Genomic DNA, 13,467 nt, shown 5'->3' with positions numbered 1-13,467 from the left:
CTGGCCATGTATATTTATGCAAATGTGTAAGCACAGGGTTTCTCTGTGTAGCTTTGTGTGTCCTGGACCTTGCTCTAAAGACTAGGTTGAACCCAAACTGAGAAATCCACCTGTGTCAGCCTTCTCAATTTTGGAATTAAACTTATGGACCATCAGGCAATGCTTCCAGAGGTTTTCTTAACTCATGAAAGGTACGTCCATCTGTCTAAGCTTTTTAGAGACACAATATAAAAAACTCAAGGGAAGACCACCCTAGGGTTGTCTGTTGCTGAACATGGGAATAGAGAAGCTGCTTGCATTTGTGGGGTGACAGCTGGTAGTCTGGTTCCCAATCTTTCTGGTATCAAAGGAGTTGAGAACCTAAGGCTCAAAGACACTCAGAACCTCCATTGCATAGTTAAGAGAATGAAATGTTGCCTTTTAGAGGAATAATGCTGTGGGTTGCCCTGGAGCTGTTTGTATTTTGATGTTAATTCGGTTTTCTCAGGAAGTATTGCCTACAACATACAAAGGTGGTCTCACTAAACCTTCTCCCCATTGTGACTGGCCAAATAAAGGTTAGAGCCAATGGTTGGGTAGTGGAAGGAAAAGGTGGGATGTGAGGTCCCAGAGAAGGAGGAGGAGGAGAGAGAGAAGAATGGAGGAATAGGAATTTGAAGGAAGATGGAGCAGACCACATAGACTGGAGAAGTCAAAAGTAACAACGGGCCTCATCTCAGGGGAATAAATTAGTATTGTGGTAAGTCTGCCCAATCTAGGCACACACCTTGTAAATATAACTCAGTTGTGTGTGTGTTCTTTATACAGGCTTATTGAGGTAAGAAATTAATCCAACAGAATCATGTAGTACCAAAGAATGAACTAGGGCTGCCAGTTCTCCTCACTGGGAGGCCTGCTGAAGGTGAGTGCTAGGTCAGGCTACCAGGGCAAAGCTTCTCAGTTTGTATTTGTACTTTAGAAATCCTCTGGTTCTCAACTTCAAGGAAGCATGGCAAAGACTTCAGTTGTCACAGTCACTCTGTCAGAAAATCGTGCAGTGTCTTGGCCCTTGAAGTGCAGCTTCCTTCTTCCATAGTTATTACCTTTGCTTTGGACAGAAGTTATCCTAGCAGTCATTAGAGTTTATCCTTTCAAAACAAAGATGTGATCCAACAAGACAAACTATGAAAAAACAAAGAAAAGTGACATAAAATCCCAACTAGCTTCTTGAGCCAGTTTCTTGTTTCCCCAGAGCCATCCTCCTCTGCCCACATTGCTAAGCTATGAACCAGCTAAGGGTTGGGCCTGACATTCAGCATCTAAAGACAATAAGAGAGCATTTTGGAGGAGTGAATGTATTAACCAGAGGAACATTGGACTTTTGTGATGCATCTATTTTCTTTAAGAGTGATGTGATTGTTAGCATGTTAGCATCCCTTCTAGGCTCCAACCAACAATTCCCTAGCAACAACCAGGAAGGCCTGGGTTGCTATAGAAGGGACCTTTTGGCCTCCCTTTGCCCTCACTTACTCTCTGACTCTTCTTTCTCTGACCCCCTTCTCCCACTTTATCCTTCTCCTCTCTCTCACTACATGAGTTTCTGGCTAACCTCTTCTCTTTCTCTTTCTTTCTCTGTCCTTCTCTTTCTCTACCTCTACTCACTTCTCAGCTCCCCTTCAAAACCCCCCTTTCCATGCACCCAAATAAACTCTGTTCTACATTAGACCTGTCATATGGCTGGTACCTGGTTGGAAGTGCTTCAGTATGGGCCTACTGAGGTACCCCTCTCACCATAACATACTGCGTTCTTCTAAACATACCCCCAGTTTAGTAAAAACACATCACTAATTATACTAAGAACCAGCTACAAACAAGGCTCACAAATGGAGGGGGTTTCTGACGGCTGTAGGCTGCAAACCACACACTGAAGACTCTATTCTCTTCTTTATTTCCATTCCACTAATTGGTAAGATCATGTGGTACTTGTCTACATGCAGCTGACTTATTACTGATAGGTTATTTTTCCACCACTGGTGAAATGAGCCAATTCAAGCCAGATTAGATTATATTACAGGGAGGTTTATTTGGGAAGCAGCTTTCGGGTGGGTGAAGTTCACTGAGCCCAAATCGCTATGGGGAAAGGGGTGTATGGAGGGAGAGAGAAAGAAAAATGGACAAGCATGCAGAGAGAAATGAGAGAGAATCCAAAATGTCTGGATTATATAGGGAAGAGCCTCTGGGAACAACCCAGCTCCTGGGCTGCAAAGTTCAGGGTTGTGGGTAGAGTATACCAGGCAGGGACTGAGGGATGTTGGGAGAACTTTGAGTCCAGGTGTGATTTGGTAATATATGCACCTCCGGCCCCTTGCTCCAGCTCTGAAACCAAACAATTATATTTAGCATAATATCTCACAGGTCTGTGCTAGTGACAGGTAGTGTGTACAGCATATAGAAGTTATAAAATTTGAGTAGATGTTTATACTAATCCAATTGCCAAATCTCTGGTAAGGTATCAGAGGGACTTAGTTTAATTCCATTTCCAGAATCCCTTCACTATCTGCTACATATTTGGACTTGTAACTAATTTTATCGTGTATTAAAATTTTAAATTTATTTTCTGATCAAGATGTTAATTTATTGTTTTCCAATCTATTCTAACTTTTTCAGAGAAATTAAAAATATCAACCTTATGTTCTACTCAGAGTCCAGGCCATCCTTGGTTAAGCTGTATCAACAATTACTTATCTACTTTTTACTAGTTTTTTAATTTCTAAAATTAAATTTAAAGTTTATTTTGTATGTCCCTGTGTGTGTGTCCATGTTAGCATCTCAGCATGCCTGTGGAGGTCAGAGGACAGCATGTAGGAGCCAGGTTTCTTCTTCAGAGACAGATCAGACTCTCTGGGTGTCAGCAGGAGCTTTTACCCACTGAGTCATCTCTCCAGCCTCCTGTCTATTCCTAATGCTGAACAACCTTTCCATCACTCAAATTAAACACATATTTCTTCACTCCTTCTCCATGTTTTTACATCACTTCTTTTGAGTCAACTTGTATAAATTGATTTAGAAGGTACTTGGTTTGTCTGTGTCTGGTCCTTTTTGATAGACACTAGAAAAAAAGCTCTAACAAAAGAGCTATGAGACAAAGAGAAGCAGTGGATGTTACCCATGGACAAGTCACATTTACATCACACAAGGACGTGGGGGAATGATGATGAGACTTGCTTGTCTTGCAGAGAACTCTGGTTCCTTACCCTACACCCACATCATAGGATGCATGACAGCTTGCAGCTCTAATTCCTAGTGACCAAATGCTCTCTTCGGGCCTGTAAGGACACCTGTACAAAGGTGACATACACTCACACAGACACATACATTTAAATGCAATTAGAAAACAAGCTATTTAATAGTCTGTAGCACAATACAGTACACACTAGTTACTTAAATTGTTTTGTGTATATAGTGCCACCAAGCAAATTATAAATAGTGTTCATCATTGTAAAGTAGAGCCAGGAAGCTCCCAGTGTTTACAGTTAGATACGACAGAAACATTTTTTTTTTAAATATGGTAAAAACATACCTCTAGTCATTAAAATATCTCACCAATATTTATAACTATAAGTATTTTTCAAAATGTGTTCATCAGATTCTTAGAAACATGTCACTATCTTACTGTATGGATCCAATTTAAGTACATAAGCAGCAAATTTTCATTTAAATATATGTAGAGTCAGATCCTCCTAGTGCTCCTTGGTGCTACAGAGCTGCACGGAGCTATGGAGAACACCTGGGCAGTAACAAAGGGCAGCTGCAAAGCAGGCTTGCTTACCTTTGGTCACACTCAATGATTTATTTTGAAAGAGACAAATGTACATTTTTAAATCAACATAGTAACCACAGTTGAGTATAAAATAAAACTGTACTGTGCATTTGTTATCTAATTTTTTCATGTATCTAGTGTTTATACCTGCAAAGAATTTTCACAAATATAATGCCAATGAAGTGATCCAGGGCATTTAAATTCTGTGACTGTTACATTTTGGCTTCTAATAACTGAATTCACAGTACATATTGTTCTTTCCTAATTCTATAAAATATTTTCTATGGATGGATACTTAACACTTTGAAGTCCAAAATACCCTTGTGGCATTAATATCCAGAAAGCACATTGTCTAGTACAAGCTCTGGAATTTCTTGCACTAACATGATCAGAGCACTATGAATTTTGATAAAATTTATAAAGTCTTGGTAGTAGTAAAACCAGTTTTACAAATCCTTATTAGAACCATTTTTTAATTTAATTTAATTTTTAGTGCTGGAGTCCTGCAGACAAACCCCAATTGTGTCTCTTTTAATGCTTTAACTATAACTTTAATTTCACCTAAAGTATCAGATTCCACAACTCCAGGGACCACCTCAAAGTTTTGCTTATAATTTGAACTATGTCCTATGATAAGACCTACAGTTCCTGGAGGCAAGATGCCTGATACTGAAGTAGAGATGAGATGCACACCATCCCAACTAGAAATTATAACATCTGTTAAGGCTGCCAGGTCTAACCCCGCATTCCCCGGGGTAGCTCTAGATAAATGGTGCATAGTAAATTCCAGAGCCTCTGGATTCAGAGGAATGGATTCTTTACCACCCTCTGGACTCTGTGCCTCTCTTTTCCTGAGGCTAAGAGGCTGCCCCCTATCTAGTTTTTTGTCTCACTAGTCATTCCTGCTTCTTTAGTGTGCAGAGTCCCATCCTTATGGAACTTTGATTTACAATCATTTTTCCAGTGCTTTCCTTTGCCACAGTGTAGGCAGGGACCTGGAGGAAGGCCCTTCTTGTTTCCTGAGGGATTTTTACAATCCTTTCTCAGGTGTCCCAGTTTTCCACACCTGAAACGTGCAAGTACAAAGCTCAAGTCTAAGTGGATCAAAGAACTCCACATAAAACCAGAGACACTGAAATTTATAGAGGAGAAAGTGGGGAAAAGCCTCAAAGATATGGGCACAGGGGAAAAATTCCTAAATAGAACAGCAATGGCCTTACTGTAAGATCAAGAATCAACAAATGGGACCTCATAAAATTGAAAAGCTTCTTTCTGTAGGGCAAAAGATACTGTCAATAAGACAAAAAGGCCACCAACAGATTGGGAAAGAATTTTTACCAATCCTAAATTTGATAGGGGACTAATATCCAATATATACAAAGAGCTCAAGAAGTAAAATGGGGCACAGAGCTAAACAAAGAATTCTCAACTGACGAATAGTAAAGAGCTGAGAAGCACTTGAAAAAATGTTCAACATCCTTAATCATCAGGGAAATGCAAATCAAAACAACCCTGAGATTCCACCTCACACCAATCAGAATGGCTAGGATCAAAAATTCAGGTGACAGCAGATGCTGGCAAGGATGTGGAGAAAGAGGAACACTCCTTCATTGCTGGTGGGATTGCAAGCTTGTACAACCACTCTGAAAATCAGTCTGGTGTTTCCTCAGAAAACTGGACATAGTAATACCGGTAGATCCAGCAATATCTCTCCTGGGCATATACCCAGAAGATGTTCCAACTGGTAAGAAGGACACATGCTCCCCTATGTTCATAGCAGCCCTATTTATAATAGCCAGAAGCTGGAAAGAATCCAGATGTCCCTCAATAGAGGAATGGATACAGAAAATGTGGTACATTTACGCAACTTCATTCCCTTAGGAACACTTTTCATTCCCGTAAGTATTTTTGACATAGGCGCTGAATTTCTCTCCTTTCATTGCTGCAGCGTAAGCTATCCCTTGAATTATGGCTGGTGAGGCATCAACACATGCTTTAATGTAATCTTGTAGGGAACCTATCTTACGGATTGGTCTGATCAGGTCTTGGTACAAGGTGTTCGCATTTTCCCAAGCCAATTGTTTTATTAATATATCAGTTCCTTTTGAGGGAGGAAGCATCCTAGAAACTGCCTCTTCCAATCTAGCCACAAAACTCTCATAAGACTCATCGTGCTTTTGCCTAATTCCTGAAAGGACGGGGGTAAACTCTGCCAGCTCGGTACAGCTATCCAATTTTCTCCAACACTGCCTTTGGAATTTTTAGTCATGCTGCTGGTTTAGCACAGTCCTTTTGCCCAAGAAGCATGGACATGATGGGCTTAGTTCCACGTTTCGATGAAGATCTTTCCTGTACTAGATTCCTGGCCTTCTCTTCATACTCTGTTCCCCAGAGAACATAATCTTCGGGAGCGAGAGTAGCCTTTGCTGTTTGATGCCAATCATAAGGAGTAAGCCACTGGCTTGCTACTACATCCAAAACCTTTAAGGTGTAAGGTGCAGTGGGGCCCAGTTGTCTTTACTGCTGACTGTAATTTCTTAATAGTCTTTAACCGCAAAGGTTCCCATTGTGGCTCACTACACTTTTGGACATATAAATCAGAGACATTCACTAATTTCTCCCACTGAGCATGCCAAAATTTAACCAGAAGCCTGTCCCTGTGAATCAGCACAAAGGGGCTAAAAGTTGGATAACAAAGGGTCAGAAATTCTCGAGTATTTATCATCAGGGTGTTGTCCTTTGAAGAGATGCTTATAATCAAAGAAAAGGCACAATCTGTCCAGTAGAAGAAAACAAAACAGAGCATCAGAAGGAGGACACTGTGAGCAGCTCTCAGCTCAGGAGGAGTTCTGTAGAGAAGCTTGAAGTTCTGAAGGTATAGGACATGCTGGTGGTGCTTGTGGAGAAGAAATACCATGTAGCCACTGGCGCCTCCCATGGCAGCCTGAAACAATGCATCTCTCAGGACCATGAGGATAAGAAAAATCCATTTTATTTCCTGATTTTCTACTGTAAAATAGCAAGAATTCTCATAATTTATATGTTGTGATATATTCAGACTTGTACTTCTAATGGAATGAATAAGGTTTTTACTGATTAAAGCATTGAGTATCCAAAAGGATGAGAAGAATGGAAGGATGTGCCATGCAGACTCTGGCCTGAGTCTGCTCCACCCAGATGCTCTGGGACTGATGATGATGGCCTGGACCACAGTGAGGAAACTGCTGGTGCAGATGGAGAGGCCCCGGGCCACCCTCTCCAGGTAAACAATGATCTTACAGCCTATATCATCTAAGAAATTTCTCAATCCAAATGCTAAAATAGTCTTTGGCAATCCTTTGGCAAGAAGGATTAGGATGTTTGTAAAAGCCAGATGGATCAGAATAAGGTATATGGGTTTCTTCTCAGAACTTCCCCAATAACTGAAAGTATAATTCACAGAAACAAGCATGTTCCCCAGAGTACCGACCACAGTCATAAAGAGAGAGATTTTATTTACTTTATTAATATACTTCAAAACCATTTCTTTCTTTCTAGGTAGAAAAACATGTATCCAGGATACAAACACTTTTTGGAGGAAGTTGCTACAATTCTAGACATGGGTCTGGACAGCACATTTTGCACAATAGCATATTCTGGAGTCAACAAAGCAGGGACAGAGACAGGTAATGTTGCAGGTTAGGTCCCTGAAACTTGCCCTTCTTCCTGTGGTCTCTAGGATATTTTGAGTGTTCAGAGAGGGGAGTTTGAGAGCTGGTATTTAATCTAAAATTTAAAAGAAATACTTTTGAGCTTTACACTAGCAAAATTGTCTTGTTTAATTCTCTCTCTGTCTCTCTGTCTCTGTCTCTCTGTCTCTCTGTTTGTCTCTGTCTCTGTCTCTGTCTCTCTCTCTGTCTCTCTCTGTGTGTGTGTGTGTGTGTGTATGGGAGAGAAAGAGAGTGAGTCTGTCCGTCTGTCTCTCTGCATGTACACATTTTCCTTGCTATCAATCACTATAGTTGAACTGAATTCCAAGTTTCCATTACCCAAAATTCTTTCTCTGTTTCTCAGTCTATTTCTTCCTATTTAGCCACCCAATTCCAAAATCCTTCCCCACATCACACTGAGGAATTCTGCTGCTCAATACCTGTATCATCTCTCACATTTAGTAACTTTACCTTCCACAGCTTTCTTCCTTTGATATCCCTTTCTTATCTGCATCTTGAGTAGTACAATTTCTAGAATGGCATTTGACTTCAAAGCTTTATAACTTCAATTTCTACATCTTAATATGTTAAATTGTTATAGCAACCATTATGTGATTTCCCTCTGCATGAATGTTTACTAGATATTTTTTAATACATTCCCCAGTGTCAGGTCAAGTTGTGTAACCTTTCCAGATAAAGCCCCACAGTTAAAGCTGCATCACCGGAAGATATCCTGGAAAAGACTCTATGTGAAAAATTCATGTAACCACCAGGTTGCAGCCAGGGACTGTGCCCAGTAGAACCCTGGGTTGCTTCCTAGAAGAGTGGGTACAAGGGTACTGTTATTCCATTGGATGAACCAGGGCATTTCTAACACCAGTGAGGGACCTGAGGACTTCTAAGGTAATATAGAGCACCCATGGATGAGCTGTTGTTGATGAGAGAGATAGGAGAAGGGGATTGATGAGTTGTTAGGTGCTGTCCTAGGATCTGTGAAGTTTTTGAGTTATGAATTCGCAGTATAGCTGCATGTAGCACAGTGGTTTGGGACATTGTGAGCAGGGACCCTCCCATCTAAGAGGTCATCGGGGTATTTGCAAGCAGCAGTTATGTCAGTTTGCTTTACAATCTGCTTCTTCTCCTGTTTCTTTTCCAACCTGTTTGTCAGGCAGGATGCTTTGTTCTATGCCAGTCCATACTGATTTTAGGACTTAGACCTCAGTAGGATTCTATTATTCATGTTTTGGAGCTCCATTTATATTTCCCAGAGATTTATGATTAGCTTTGGACAGGGTCTCCCAACTCACAGGATTGCCTTAAATGTCTTTATCCTCACGATCTCATATGGGCTCTGTAGAAATGTAGCCTTGTTTCCCAATTTTGTCCCAGGTGGCTTCAAGAGTCTATTGCCTTTCAACTGCCTCTCTGAACAATAGCTAATTGTTGCTTGTAGCAGGAAATCTTAGAAATCATAATACCATCCTGAATATCTACAAAGAGTGAAGGTTGCTCAGGATGTTATTAAGAAGCTTATCAGCATTTGCTACTGAATTTAGCACACTCTTTGACCAGAGTCTGTAAAAGTTGCTGCAATCAATAATTTCAAGTCTTGGTGGAAAATATTAACATTTTCTGTTTGTTTAATGCTAGTTTTCCTGGGGAATCTTCATTTCAAGTCCTCTATTCCCGTTTCCAAACTTTAAATCACACATAAGACAAGCCTCTGGCACTTCTAGTAAAGTTCATTTCTACTGAAGTGAACTGCCAGAAGAGAGAGGTAACTCATCACCCACATTATTTGGGAAACGTTTAAGGAAATTAATTTAAAAGACAGGATTGGTTTGTGTTTAGATAAATGGATGTTACCATGATGAGTTTAACTTTCAAGAGCCTGAGGTGGATTATATTTATTCATTCTGATCTTCTAAAAGCATGCAAGCAAACAATCAGACGACACAAAAAAAGATTGCTGCTCTTTGCTGTTTAGTTGTGGGATAAAGTTAAGATGAGCTGTTTCAGGATGTGCTCATTCATAATTTGGACCCTTATAACAGGAATTCTCAAGATAATAACAATAAGTGTTATACTTTGTGGTTTATAGTTCTCCACATGCTGCAGACATACAATGACTGAAGTTGAGATAAGTTTTTATACAATTAGGTGACATAATCAAAAAACTATAAGGACAAATCCAGAAGGGAAACTTTCCATTTAGGAGTAATAAAGGCATTGTAAAAGGAAATATGTGCCAGTACATAAGACATGGAAAAGCAGCAGAAGTGAAATGTATAAACTTTAAAATACCAGTGAGTCTGTTGGAGTCACAATTCTGGCAAACATTTATTTTTGTGTATTTTCTTTTGTTTAGTTACTTGTGAGACAGACCCTCCCTATGCCAACTATTGAAAAACATTTATAATGACATAGTCTCTCTGGTGCTGATAATACCTATGTGATTCATTATTGTCTCCAATTTTTATAGACATCTAAAAATCGTCTTGATCTTTCTGATTCCTTTAAAAACTATAAGGAGGTAACCTTAGGCACAGCTTAGCACACCCAGAGCTCTGTTCTGACTCCAGCCCAAGGATGGACAGCAATGCCTTAGCACATCTGTGTCTCCTAAAACTTGTTTCCTTTGATCTCTCTGGACCCAGGGATCAGCCTTGCCAGGGTCAGAAGAAAAATAAAGACCCAAGGCTCACAGAGCCAGTCAACTACTTCCTGTCTTAGTCAGAGTGAGACTTCAGCTTTAATTAAACCCTCTATGGCACAGCTGAGAGCATCTAAGATCTTACCTCCATGTACTCACCTGGACCTCTGTGCTGCAGACAGGCACTGGAGCCACTCTGGGAAGGTGACACTTGCCAGGTCATATTTGTACTGCCTGGATCTTTGGGGCTTTTGGCCATGATCAGGTACTGCAGATTTCAGGTCTCATGTCACAGGATCAGGGGGAAGGACAGCCACTGCATGGTCTCATTCCCTGAAGTACAGCTTCCCTCTCTCCCACAATTACAACATATGTTTTGCTCAGAAGTTATTTGAAGCTTCATTAGGGTTTAATTACTTTGAGAGTAAGGATGTGAGGTGAGAAAATGAACAACTAACCAAGTTCTGTGTACTGAGCTTTCTGCATCTCCAGAGGACCTGTGGATACTCATTTTCATTCTGGGCTTGCTGCTCCAGTCTCTATGAACTCATATACTCCTTCTTTAGTTGATTCAGAGGGCATTGTTTTTCAGATGCCCTCCATCCTCTCTGGCTGTTACAATCTTTCTACCTCCTCTTCCAAAAGATTCCCTGTGCTCTGAGGGAAGAGATTTGGTGGAGACCTCCCAGATAGATTCTCCTTCTGCCTAATATCTGCCTGTGGGTCTCTGCATCTGTTCTATCTGCTTCTGGAAGAAACCTCTCTGATGATGACTAGATAACACAGTGATCTATGACTATAGAAGAATATTATTAGGAGTCAGTTTATTGATTCTTTGTTTAAGACCAGTAGTTCTTAGTTTTGCTCTATGTTTATGGACAATTTATTCTCTGATTCTTTGTTATATGAGCAGTTTTTGGTATGGGTTCCTTTCTCCTGGAGTGGGACCTTAAGTAGCATAGGACATTGATTGGCTTCTCCCATAAGTTCTGTGCCATCAGTGGGATCCAGCTCAAGGGCAGGGCCCAAGGCCTCACACTATTACTGAGGCTACAGAACACTCACAAAAAGGTACCTATCATGACTGGACTCTGAAAGATTCAACAAGCAGCTGAAAGAGTCAGATGCAAATATTTGCACTCAACCAATGGACAGAATCAGATGATCCCTGTTGTTGAAATAAGGAAAGCTGAAAGAAGCTGAGGAGAAAGATGGTCTTGTAGGAGGACCAGCAGTCTCAACTAATCTAGACCCCCAAGATCTCTCAAACACTGGATCACCAAACAGACAGCATACAACAGCTGATACAAGTCTACCAACACCCATACAGTAGAAGACTTCTTTATTCAGAGATTGCTGAAGTAGTAAGCCAGCCCACAGCCTACATGAACTGAGTATTTCTGGAAGGCAGGCTGGGGCTGAAAGAGAGATAGAGACTAAACAAGTATCTTGTTCTGTGCTGTAAGGCTGAACAATGATATCTGGCTCTTTGCCAAAATAAGTTAGTGCCTGCTTCCTTCCAAGTATGATCATCTGAGCTACTGCTTCATAATATGGCAGGATATGACGTTTAGGAGAAATCCTCAAATGTATCCACATTAGAGGAGCCTTTTGCCACAACAATCCTGTAGGCATATGAATCATATTAAAAATTAACAGATGTAAAGGCAAAGAGTAATCTATATAAGTGACAAATTGTTCTTCAATAGCTCTTCCCACTTGTTGTAAGGCCAGCAATCCTTCTGAGGTTAAAGATCTAGGGGAGGTAGGATCAGAACTCCCTTTAAGAATATCAAATAAAGGTTTCAATTCCCCTGTAGTAAGCTTTAGATAGGGGTGAAGCCAATTAATATCACCTAACAATTTTTGAAAATCATTTAAAGTTTTTAAGTTGTCCCTGTGAATAACTACCTTCTGGGAGAAAACAGCTTGATTTGTAAGTCTAAAACCAAAATAATTATAAGGATCCTGAGTTTGTATCTTCTCAGGAGCTATTTGTAGTCCTTTATCTGCTAAGGCCTTTTGTAAATCTCTATAAAACAATAGCAAATCCTGAGGGTCTTTTCCCACCATCAAGACATCATTTGTGTAATGAATGATATAAATCATAGGCCATTGTTGTCTCACAGGCTGAATGGCTTGTGCCACAAACTTTTGACATAAGGTAGGACTATTAGCCATGCCCTGTGGGAGAACTGTCCATGATATCTCTTCATAGGTTCTTTAAAATTTATAGAAGGAATACTAAAATCAAATCTTTCGCAATCCTCAGGATATAAAGGAATAGTAAAGAAACAATCCTTTACATCTACCACAATTTTATAATATCCTTTAGGGATGGCCACCAGAGATGGAAGCCCAGGTTGTAAAGTTCCCATAGATTTCGTGGTCTCATTAAACTTTCTTAGATCTTGTAGCAATCTCCATTTACCAGATTTTTTCTTGATAACAAAAATTGGAGTATTCCAAGGAGATTGCGATTCTACTAAATGTCCTGCCTCTAATTGCTCCTGCACTAGCGAAGAGGTGGCTCCTATTTTCTCTTTAGGTAAAGACCACTGATCAACCCACACCGAAATATCATTAAGCCATTGAATTTTATCAGCATGGGATGCAGGCAAGATAGTGGCCATTACTGAAAATACCCCAAATCTCTTGTGTTAGAGTGAGGTTTAGGACCTTCAAAAGTCTTAATACCTTGTCCTTTCTTTCCTAGCCCATGTCCAGGCAAATATTCTTGTCTGAGCATCTGCTTGGTCACTGCCTCATTAGTACTGCATATTATAACGCCCATCTGTGACAAGAGATCTCTTCCCCATAGGGTAATGGGCAAATATGACATAACATACTACTGAATTTGTCCTGATTTGCCTTCCTCATCTCTCCAGGTTAGCAATTTGGAGCTTCGTTTTGGATTATTGGCATAACCAATTCCTTGAAGGTGAGTAAGCATTCAGACAAAGGCCAAGCTGAAGGCCAATCTTGTCCTCTAATAATTGTTACATTAGCTCCAGTATCTTATCAATCCTTCAAAGCTTTTTCCTTCAATTGTTAATTTAAGGTTAGGTCTCTGATTAGTTGCCACAGACTCTCTCAGTCCCTTGTCTGTGTAGAACGGGGTCTCTGGTTGCAGATGGGCAAGGAGTCGGCGAATGATAGATCAACACTCGAGATTGTGTAGAATCTGAATGTATTGTTACAAAGTGAACACCTGTCTTATATAATACAGAAAATAAAAGGGGGTAGGGTGTCACAGCAGGCAAAGTACATTGAAGTTACCTGACACAAAACAAAGGAATGACTTCAAAAGGACTTACAGGAACCAG

The 13,467-nt window shown here is 40.3% G+C and overlaps 1 pseudogene; it reads right to left on the bottom strand.

Annotated features, from left to right (window-relative positions):
- Positions 1-6,477: 6,477 nt before the first annotated feature.
- On the bottom strand, positions 6,478-7,359 carry LOC110288209 (annotated as a pseudogene).
- Between the last annotated feature and the right edge of the window lie 6,108 nt (positions 7,360-13,467).

Source organism: Mus caroli, unplaced genomic scaffold, assembly GCF_900094665.2.
Source record: "Mus caroli unplaced genomic scaffold, CAROLI_EIJ_v1.1 scaffold_6940_1, whole genome shotgun sequence".
Classification (NCBI taxonomy): Eukaryota; Metazoa; Chordata; class Mammalia; order Rodentia; family Muridae; genus Mus; species Mus caroli.
The sequence above is the reverse complement of the archived record's forward strand: the minus strand, read 5'-3'. Positions and strand labels throughout refer to the sequence as shown.